This window comes from Bemisia tabaci, chromosome 1 (genome assembly GCF_918797505.1).
Source record: "Bemisia tabaci chromosome 1, PGI_BMITA_v3".
In the NCBI taxonomy this organism is placed as follows: Eukaryota; Metazoa; Arthropoda; class Insecta; order Hemiptera; family Aleyrodidae; genus Bemisia; species Bemisia tabaci.
The window spans coordinates 44,055,366-44,066,940 of record NC_092793.1 but is presented as its reverse complement, the minus strand read 5'-3'; positions in this window follow the sequence as shown (position 1 = coordinate 44,066,940).

The window sequence follows — 11,575 nt, the reverse complement described above, 5'->3', positions numbered from 1 at the left end:
AGCCCACATGTAATGTTATCATTTCAGTCTGTCGTATAGTTCACTGAAACCAGATACGATTGTGTGATACCTGTGTGTAAGCTACCTAATTTACCTTCAAATTTTCGGACTTGGTGAACTTGACCTTGATTAGATATTTAAGTTGATTTGACCTTAGATTGCAGTTCAGGCAAATTGCCTCCAAAAGGAAGGATTGTTTCATCCAATCTCTGGTAGTAATGGCATATTTCATGTAGAATTAATCTCTGCCTTTGATGACATGCATGCTTTAGATGTTAAAGCAGCACATTCTCTTGCCTGCCAAAGCCTGTAACAGAATTCTAAAGTAATCTGACCTCTTGACAATGGTGTGGAATATAAACCCTTTGCCTTTGAAAATGGTACATTCTTGCTCCTAGTAGACACCTAGAGGTGCTGTATCTCTTTGACCCTCTTTAGTTGTTTAGGAGTGAATTTACTCCTTTAGAAGAGGTAGGGAAAATTTCATCAAATTTATAATTTTAAAATTTAGATAAAAATTAGGCTACATATTTAGTTTTAGTTTTGACTCACTTAGCGTCTCAAAAGACGCTGAGGCCTTTTTAAAGTGCCGAACATATACTGATTGACAAAGCGAGTCACATTATAGATGAATTTTTAAGACTTATTTTTATTTGCAAATCCTGTGACATGTACCGTAACTATGACTCAAGTTCCTGTATATTCATATATATCAAATAAATGAATGAATAAAAAAAGAGTTATTTTAAAAAAGACGATTTCTCCGATTTATGTTCTTTTTTATGGTTTCAGGCAGTAGCATGTATTCAAACAGGGACTCGCGTCTTTTTAGGAGGCCAACTGCCTTATGTAACATTCCTGTACCTTTTTTGGACCATGATCATGGTCCCTTAATTCTTGACAAGGGGCTGTTGAGCTTGAGTGAGCTGGTAGCTGATTGTGATCTTGTGTTCTGCCCATGTACCTGAGTTGTCAGAGTTACTTGCTTTGAGATTACATACTTACAAAATTCACCAGGAATATCTATAAAAGATTCGACTTAGACCTATAGAACTCTCTCCAGAGATCTATGATTTGTAGGCTTTCCATGATTTTCGAAAACAGGCTACCCCCTACAATTTATATTTTTAATGTTTCAGTTCTTAAGTTTATCTTGTTGTTCCAGTATGTTCTGAAAGGAATTTAGTTTCCACATTGTTCTGCTGTCTCATCTTCGAAGCTATATTTTGCTGTTATTTTATGTTTTTATGTACGTGAGAACTTGTCCTTGTGTAGTACATAAAGAATTTAATACGTAATGAAAAACCAGCGATGCCTCCTTGGATGGTCATTTGCTCATAGTTTTATGCAGGATCTTTTGTTTCCTCTCTTAAAGTGACCTTTGTATCCACTGCGGAAAGAACATGTATATCTTCAAGTAAGAGCAGGAATTATAGAATGGTATGTCTTTAGCATACTATGCGATGAATAGTTTGTGGTTTCTTCCTGTGACCCACTGTATGACGTGTTCTCCAAGAACGGGCCTGTTGCAAGGTGCGAGGACTTGCGAATTGCTAACTGATTCTGATGGCAAATTTCACAAGATCGATGGCGCTACTAAAAAATTTTGAAATGTTCTCTCAAATTCAAAAAAAGCTACTTCTAGAACCGACCCCTTCTAAACGATCACTCTTACGCAGGAACGGATCCGTTACGCTTGCTGTGTCACAGAACATGACAAACCTGGTCTTTTCATCACTTACAATGTATTTCTCCGCAAAGAATTGACAGCTGCTTTTCAAGTGCAAATATCGAGTTAACCGATGATGTTTTGACCAAAATTGAATTCAGAAATGCATTCGTTGGACGTTAAAATGGTTAAAACCTTCAATAGATAAATAAGAACCGATAGGATAAACCCTATTTTTAAGGAGAACTGTAGTCAATGAGTGTTTGCTTGCATCTGTCATAGTAATAATAGAAATTGAGGTTAGCCCAATATCAAATATTTGCAATAGCCATTTTCATGAATTTTTACTTTTTAAACTCGAGGTAATAAGCATTTAAATGTCCAAGAAATCCATTTCTGGATTCCATTTTGGTTAAAAAATCATCCGTTGACTCGATATTTGCATTTGAAAAGTGGCTGCCAATTCCTCGTGGAGAAATACATTGCAAGTGATGAAAAGACTGAGGTGTTTCGTGCTTTGGGACATATCGAGCGTAACGGATCCGTTCCCGCGTTAAAGTGACCGTTTCGAAAATCTGAATTTTGGAGCGTGTTAGTCAGGGGGCATACGTATTCCCGTGTGCAGATTCGTGAAGGCATATTGTGTGATACATCAATCTCTTCGTTTTGATGTCTAGAAAAAGAAAATCGATGATGGCCATCTGAAATTTCATACGAACCCCCCCAAATTCAAGATGGCGGCCAAAATGGCGGTTTTGGGGTAAAAAAATTTAAAGTTTGCAAATACGTCGTGTCGGGTGTCGATTCTTACGTATTTTTTATCGTGGAATCCGAATTTTCAGTCAAAAGTTAGCCCAAAGGTCATTTTTAGGCCAAAATCCAAGATGGCGTCCAAAAATACCTCTTACGGGTACTAATTTGCCTACTCGGGTCTACATGCATTGTGAGGTATCAATTATTAGGTTTTCAGGGTCGTAGAGTCCGAAAATGAGGTCCATTTTCCGCTGCGGCTCTCAAGAAGCCCTAAAATCAAAGATGGCGCCCAAAATGCCGCCGGTCTTGCGGATGAAACTGCCATTTAGGGCAGCTGTAACAAACAATACGTTCAAAATTAAGTTTCTTGGGTCAAGAAGTTCGAATAGGAGATCAGATGTTTACTCCTACAAAAAATTAAGCCTCCGAATCGAAAATGGCTGCCGACATTGTTGCCAGTTAGAGGCGCAGACCGGTAAATGACTGATATTAAGGGATTTGCCAAAGGAGGGGTTTCGATAAGGGTCGTTGTTGGGCCCATACCCTGAAATTCTTCAATTCTACGATTGTTTGCTCATTTAAAGTCTAAATTTTGCGGGATGGATCATGATTTGGTCATTTTTGGTCTATTTAGGGGTCTAATACTGGCCAAAACAAGAGACCACAGGCCGATTTTGGCAAAAAATGCGGGTTTTTTGGCTTTCGACGCGCAGTTTCATAACGATCCCATCATTGGAAGAGCAAACTTTCCTTCAAGTACGTTCACTAAGGATGTAAGATAGTCACTTTTGCCAATTCTCGTTGACGGCAAACCTTGCGCTCACAGTCAAAACGATATTCTTAGAATTTTCTTGTTTTACATCATTATTTAAAATGGCATAAAAAGGGCGACTCATCTTAAACCAGAAATAGATTACTTGGCCGAAAATGTACGCAGCTGCTCAAAACCTTCCTCCAAAAAGTTTATGGATTGAAGCCTCCCCCCCCTCCCCCAAAAGAAAAACCTGTGTTGCCACATTTTATTGCTTAACATCACAGAAAACCGCGTAATTATTTCAGTATTTGGAGGCTGTTCTTCGTCGAGCACATTCAGCAAAGTTCAAAACCCTCGATTTTTCATACGTTACGATCACATGATTAGTGATTATATAAATGCAATTGTCCATCATTATTTTGTTTATTACATGTATGTATCTATAGAGACTCCCATCGTGGCGCGGCATTCCCGAAAAATCCGAGTTGGCCAAGGATTTCAGCCACTTTCTCAGAATATGCGCATTTTGAAATAAAGATTAAGGACTCGAATTACATTATTCAGAGATGCCAGTAGATTATATTCTGTGTTAGTAATAATTGTTTTAAAATTTTGGGCTTGTAGGTGACCCATCATGTTACGAATTCTGTACACGATATTTGCGAACGAAGATGCAACTTTGAGTCATTAACCGTGATCTGAGATCCGAAAAAAAGTAAGCCATGTGTCAGAATCACGAGTTCTTAATGCTGATTTTTCACCACCCTGACAATCCCTGCCCCCACCATTCTCATTGCCTGCGATTGATCAGAATTCTGCTTCCTAAAAATAATTTGAAACCATTGGTTTCCCTCACTCCTGCCCAGCCTCCTCACCGCTTCCTCATCAGTTGCCTCTTCGTCAGGTTCCCTGTCTCCTGCATCAGATCTCTTGTTTGGAGCTGCCATTTCATAATTTTGGAGAAATGACGCATATTACCTAATCTAGCAAACGCTTGGTTTTTCTGGCTCAGACTTATGTCTGCAATGAGTGCTGCCGTGATAGTGACGAGAGCAGTAAGTGTCAAATTTTCGAAATCGAGTTTCCTTCAAATTTCGTCCAAATTCTTTTATATGAAATCACTGAAATTGCTAAAACAGCGAAATTCATCTTAATTATATCAAAACGAGACATATGAAAAAGCCGTAAGTGCGCAAAAAATGACGTAGTTTTAGGCAAGACAGCAGTAAGTGACACTGTTTCTCCAGAGAGCCATTGAAAACAGTGCTTTCAAGTAAAGCGCCGCCCTCTTCTGACAATTTCTAACTTGAAAATGAGTTTGTTGTGTATCCAAAACATAACCATGAAAGCCTGCAGAAGATAGCACTTACCGTTGTATTGCTTAACAATAACCTAGCATGAAAATGTAAATGCCTCTCTTATGAAATTGAAATAAAATCAGTCGATTTTTAATCATCCAACCCGATTTCTAGGAGTCTTTCGGACATTTTTAGTGGCAGTATGAAAACGAACGGAGGCTTCCTTCAATAAAATTTTCCGGTAAGAAGCTTCTGAGCCTGTTTTTTCTCAAAACTTCATTTTTGCACTTACTGCTCTCTTCGCTATCACGGCAGAGTGAGGCACCAAATGAGAGATGCAATATGAGCTCAGCAGTCGACGACTCTATCGCCCACTTTGCACAGGTAATACCTCCCGGATATGACCATGTTCTATGTCGTTTTGCCTTTTAACCAATATTACACTTTTTCTTGCAATGAATTTTTAGTTTTGCATAAGCTCAACATTCTCTGCGCGATGATAGTAGAAGTCTCATTTTCGTTCAATGTTGCATTTTTCTCGATTTTTATCGATGATATGTGGGAATGCCGCGCCACGATGGGAGTCTCTATAGATACATACATGTAATAAACAAAATAATGATGGACAATTGCATTTATATAATCACTAATCATGTGATCGTAACGTATGAAAAATTGAGGGTTTTGAACTTTGCTGAATGTGCTCGACGAAGAACAGCCTCCAAATACTGAAATAATTACGCGGTTTTCTGTGATGTTAAGCAATAAAATGTGGCAACACAGGTTTTTCTTTTGGGGGGGGGGGGGGAGGCTTCAATCCATAAACTTTTTGGAGGAAGGTTTTGAGCAGCTGCGTACATTTTCGGCCAAGTAATCTATTTCTGGTTTAAGATGAGTCGCCCTTTTTATGCCATTTTAAATAATGATGTAAAACAAGAAAATTCTAAGAATATCGTTTTGACTGTGAGCGCAAGGTTTGCCGTCAACGAGAATTGGCAAAAGTGACTATCTTACATCCTTAGTGAACGTACTTGAAGGAAAGTTTGCTCTTCCAATGATGGGATCGTTATGAAACTGCGCGTCGAAAGCCAAAAAACCCGCATTTTTTGCCAAAATCGGCCTGTGGTCTCTTGTTTTGGCCAGTATTAGACCCCTAAATAGACCAAAAATGACCAAATCATGATCCATCCCGCAAAATTTAGACTTTAAATGAGCAAACAATCGTAGAATTGAAGAATTTCAGGGTATGGGCCCAACAACGACCCTTATCGAAACCCCTCCTTTGGCAAATCCCTTAGTATCAGTCATTTACCGGTCTGCGCCTCTAACTGGCAACAATGTCGGCAGCCATTTTCGATTCGGAGGCTTAATTTTTTGTAGGAGTAAACATCTGATCTCCTATTCGAACTTCTTGACCCAAGAAACTTAATTTTGAACGTATTGTTTGTTACAGCTGCCCTAAATGGCAGTTTCATCCGCAAGACCGGCGGGCATTTTGGGCGCCATCTTTGATTTTAGGGCTTCTTGAGAGCCGCAGCGGAAAATGGACCTCATTTTCGGACTCTACGACCCTGAAAACCTAATAATTGATACCTCACAATGCATGTAGACCCGAGTAGGCAAATTAGTACCCGTAAGAGGTATTTTTGGACGCCATCTTGGATTTTGGCCTAAAAATGACCTTTGGGCTAACTTTTGACTGAAAATTCGGATTCCACGATAAAAAATACGTAAGAATCGACACCCGACACGACGTATTTGCAAACTTTAAATTTTTTTACCCCAAAACCGCCATTTTGGCCGCCATCTTGAATTTGGGGGGGTTCGTATGAAATTTCAGATGGCCATCATCGATTTTCTTTTTCTAGACATCAAAACGAAGAGATTGATGTATCACACAATATGCCTTCACGAATCTGCACACGGGACATATGTTTTGTTACGTATGCCCTCTGACTATGTTGATTTTTTGGGGGTTCTGGTGGTCAAAAACTCCGAGAAAGTTCCTGTGACATCAAAAGCCTTAGTTTTTTCATTCAAGCAATAAAAAAAAATTTGCAACTGGCTCATAGTCAGTGTGTCTAAAGCAATTGTGCCAAATTGGAACCATGGCCCTCTGTAATTGGGAATTGTTGAGTGTAAAGTGATCGACATGTATGAGCTTTTGGGTACCACATTCAATTTTGAACTTTGATCTGAGCAGATCTCTTGAATAGTTGCCAAAGGCAGATTTTGTAGCATTTTTGCACAATGTGATAACTTCGGCATAATTGATTTTCTTCCGATGAAAGTGAAGAGGTTGTTCCATCTGCCATTGAAACTGGGCTCAGAATGAAATCTCGTCTTTCCAGGTATTGAAGGGTATGGTCTGAGACACTACAAAATGGTATAGTTTTTATTTTTTAAATTCCTCTTTGGGAAGGGGGTCGTTCAAAAAAGTTTTTTGCGTTTAACTTTGGAACGGTTTATAATATCGATTTGAACTTTTTTTGGCGGGGTCCGCTTTCACAGGGCATCGCTCCGGAGAGTGTGGGAGTCCACTCGCACCCACCCCCTCCCATCATGCTACACGACGTTAATGGAGGGACACTACCTTTAATGATCATTTGAACAAATGAATAGACAAAACATGAGCTATAATGTTGCACACGTATGATAAACATTAGATTGAAAACAGTCTATGAAATGAGGAGCTATATACCTGGATCCGGCCTTTTGCTGTTTACTCGCCGCAAAGAATAATGTTTCAATAATTTAAGAAATCAGGATGGGCCATTCACTTGGAGATACAGATACGTGTACATGTGAATCTTCAAGATATCGTTGCAAGCCGTTCGCCATCGGTGCGTCAGCATATTGTATCAATCGGCTAAGCAATTTTACTTAATTTTAAAATCTGCGTAATGCTTCGGAGACGAAACAATTATAAAAAAGAGAGAAATGAGGAGAAATAATTATTTGTGCTGCAAATTCCTTCAGTGGGTTTGTGTTACAATAACTTACCATCATACTTATCTACAATTATACAGGGTGTTCCAGACCACCCATACCAGGCCATTTTCTCGGTTGTTATAGGTCGTACGAAGTCGGGGACCGCGGGGTTGAATAGGAAATTGACCCCAAGGAATCCGAATTTCGTGGTCCCGAAACCCACCCCCCCTTGGGGGATATAGGGGGGGGGGGGGGGTCACGATGCTAAAAGTCACGGCTCCCGACCGAATTGCGGATAAATCGCATCAGAATTGAAAAGCACGGAAAATTTCACGTGAAATTGACCCCTAAAAATCCATAATCGGCCCATCCAAGGCCTAAAAATGACCCCCTGAAGAGGGAGACAGTACCCCCCTCCATAATTTCTCTTTGGTCTCAAAATTGACGTAGATTCTCTAGAAAAAGATGGTTTACCAGGTAATCGACCCCGAGAAATCCAAATTTTATGGTCCCGAAGGTCCTCTAGCTCCCCTTAGGGGGTAAACGAGGGGCCCAATTTTAAGAATCGGGGCTCTTTCCGAATCGCAAATTGATTGTATCCAAATTGAGGAGCAGAACACTTTTACATCTTCAGAGACCCCCAAGAGTTTTAATTGACCCCCCTGAACGACAGAAAGTAACCCCTAAGGAGGGGGCTACGCCCCCTCCAAAAGTTTCTCAAGATTCCTCTTTGGTCGCAAAATTGACGTCGATTCTCCAGAAAAAGACGGTTTCTGCCCAAAAGGGCGGGTAGCAGAGCTTAGGGACCATGAAATTCAGAGTCCTCGGGGTCGATTACCTGGAAAACCGAAATTTCGCTGTAACTTGGCAACGGTGGAAAATATCCGGGTTCAACTGCCTGAAGGTGAAACTAGAAGCTATGAAGAGTCACTAGGCCAAATTTCGACGTCGTAGCACATTTTGTTCCGTTTTGGCGAGCCCTCGCGTGAGGGATGTTCGCTGAGCTCGTCGTTTTTGAAGATATGTGATTTTCATAGGCTATGCGCGGCTAAACTCTGTCGATTTTTGGAGTTATTCTTGCAGGGAACATGCTTTACCTATGACATAAGTGAACAAATATTTTTCTTCGTTTTAAAGTGCGATTTATTGTTCGAACGTCGGCTGAACGCCAGGCGGCCGTCACTGGCTAGAGCGCAAAATGGGAGTCAATTCGGCAACAACGCGTTTTATGCCCGATTTCGCAGCAATGTTCTAAATATTTCTCTAATACTTTTAAATGATATCTGTTAGGATGAAATGATATTTAACCATGTTCATTCACAAAAACGTGATTTGTTTCATGTCTTCATCGATTCTAGCCGATAGCGATAGCGGTTTAGAGCCGCACAGGGGTTTCAGGAGATACAGACCATTTTGAAACCGAAAAACCGTACTTACACTGATATTGTCGATGAGGCTTAGACAAGAGGATGCCGTATTTTTATCGAGAAAGAGAGAAAAATTTGAGCGCTAAGTGTTGATACTGAAATTGACCCATTTTCAAAAACGACGGAGTCGCCAAACACCCCTGAAGCCAAGTCTCGGCAAATTGAAAGAAAATGTGCTACAATGTTGAAATTTGACCTAGTGACTCTTTATAGCTCCTAGTTACACCTCCCAGCGGTGGAGCCCGAATATTATCCATTGTTGCCATGTTACAGCAAAATTCAGGTTTTTCAGGGGTCCCCCCTTGTAAAGGAAATATTCGTAAATGATAGAGAAGAGCTTGATGCAAAAACAACTTTCTTCGCCCCTCCCCCTCTGGAATTTCTTCAAACTTTGTCTATTGATTACCCCATACTTGAGCGCTTCTTTTTTCAGAATTTTCAGGCGTCAGGGGGGGGGGGGGTGGAAGTCAAAACCTGTGAACCTCGATATCTCGAACGAAGAAAGATATCGAGGTCCGGTTAGGATGAAAAATCATCGAAAACTCCATACTTAAAGATTCTGAAGGTCAAAATCCGGAAATCAAGTCTTTCAGTTAACATTGTATGTGCTTTTTTCTCAGTATTGGAGTCGAGAAAATTTCCTTTAAACAAAGAATACACCAAGACCTCGATTTTTTACTTGAACTAAAACCAGTTTTTCATACTGTTCGTCTTTTTCCGCATCCAACGAGTAGTCCAATAAGCTGGGGAGCCGAAGGGTTCGAGAGTTATGGACGATTGAATTTTCCCCTCTTCGCAGGCCGACCGATTTACGCGCACCAAAATATGGTTCAAAAGCCGGATTTGGGTCTTACTGAATGTTCAAACCGTGCAATACAAGTTCTCAAAGATTCTTGAAGGTCGCTGGGCTCAGAAATAACTCAGATACTTCCAAAAAATTCACTTTTTTAAAATTACAGTTCCGTGCAGGCTCACTGAGCGGCCGGTCGGCGCTCAATGGGCTTAAAAGGTAGTGCTACAGAGCTGTAATTTTAAACAAGTGAATTTTCTGGAAGTATCTGTGATTTCAAAATTCAGCGACCCCTAAGAATCCTTACAAACTTATTTTGCATGATTTGAGCATTCAATAACACCCGAATCTTGCTTTGGAACCATATTTTGGCGCACGGAAAATAAGTTGCCCCGCGTTTGGTTGAAACTTAAATCATCCATAACTCTCGAACCCTTCGGTTCCCCAGCTTAATGGACCACTCACTACTTGGACCACTACTTAGTAAATTCTTTGTGTAAAAGAAATTTTCTTGACTCAAAAACTGAGACAATTTTTCGTCAACCAGCAGAACACGATGACAAGGGGGTCCGTCCCCCAGGCTCGGCGTGGGTGTGAACACAATAGCTATGTTTATGCGAGGCTCTGAACCTGACTTCAATCGAAACCTGAGTTTAAAACCAAGGTTCAAATCACGGCATAAACGATGCGGAACTAACTAAATGTGGGTTTCCGAAATTTGGGTTTGAAACCTTATTTTACACTAAAGACTAGGTTTTCGCATTCCGCATAAACGAACAATTTTTGTGAAAGGTCTCTAAGTTTGAACCCATCGGCTACGACCAGCTAAACTGCTCGATCCTCGCCACACTCGAGTATCCCGATCTAAGAATGTAGGTGAAAATTCTCATACTCTCCGGTCAGATAATTCGGTCTACTCTCCGGAGCGCTGCCTCGCAAATGCGGACTCCGCCGCGCCAACTTTGAAAAATCATAATTCCGAAATAAACCTAGTAGCCGAAATATTCTTTTTCATACTTATCGAGATAGCAATTTAAAATGTATCCAAAAAGCTATAAAATAAGGTATAAAATAGCTGAAAATTGATATAAAATATCCTATCTAAATACCCTATACAGTGTCCTCCTTCTCATATCACAGCTACTTTCCGATGGATTTGCCCAAAAGTCAATACTCTGGTGGTTTTTGGCTTTCATTAGATTTTTGAAACACTGAATATCGTCAAAATGGTGGCGGAAAAATAACGGAAAATCCGCATCCACCGTCGCCATTCGCATTTTTGCCGCGATTTTAAAGTTTTTAGAATGAAAGATTCGTTCTTCTCGTGCCGAAATACCCCCGGATACCAAGTCTCTTACAAATTCCACGATAAGCAGCCTAAATATCCACTTCCCGCTCTAAGCTGTCATTTTAACCGCCGCCATTTTGAAAAGGACTGAAATTTCTGGAAAACTAATGCCAGAATCGTTTTTCTCGTCCCGAAAAACCCAAACCCGAGAGTTCTGAGTATCAGACCAATCCGCCGATAAAAAACGGAGATGCCAAATTTCCGCCATTTTGAACTCTGACCGGCCGCCATTTTGTCAAAAATCAACATTTTGACCTGCGGTTTGCGCCAAAAATTTTCTTTTTTAAGATCTTTCGAATAAGGTATCACAAAAGGGGGGCTGCTATTTGAAAAAAAAAAGTTAGGGGGGGCCGCCCCCCCCCAAAAAAATTTTGGGGGACTAAAAAGTTGCTACTTTAGGCCGAGGAACATTGCCAAAGTTTCAAACTTCTATCTCAATTAGATAAAAAGTTACAGAGGTGGTAGATGACTTTTTGATAACCCTGTAAAAGCACAATTGTAAAAAAGTACACACTGAATTTGGCGCCTTGTCAATCTAACTAAAAAAAATTAAATCATGAGTAGTTTGTCACCTATGCAAGCGGACCTGTGCAAGAAACAAGTCT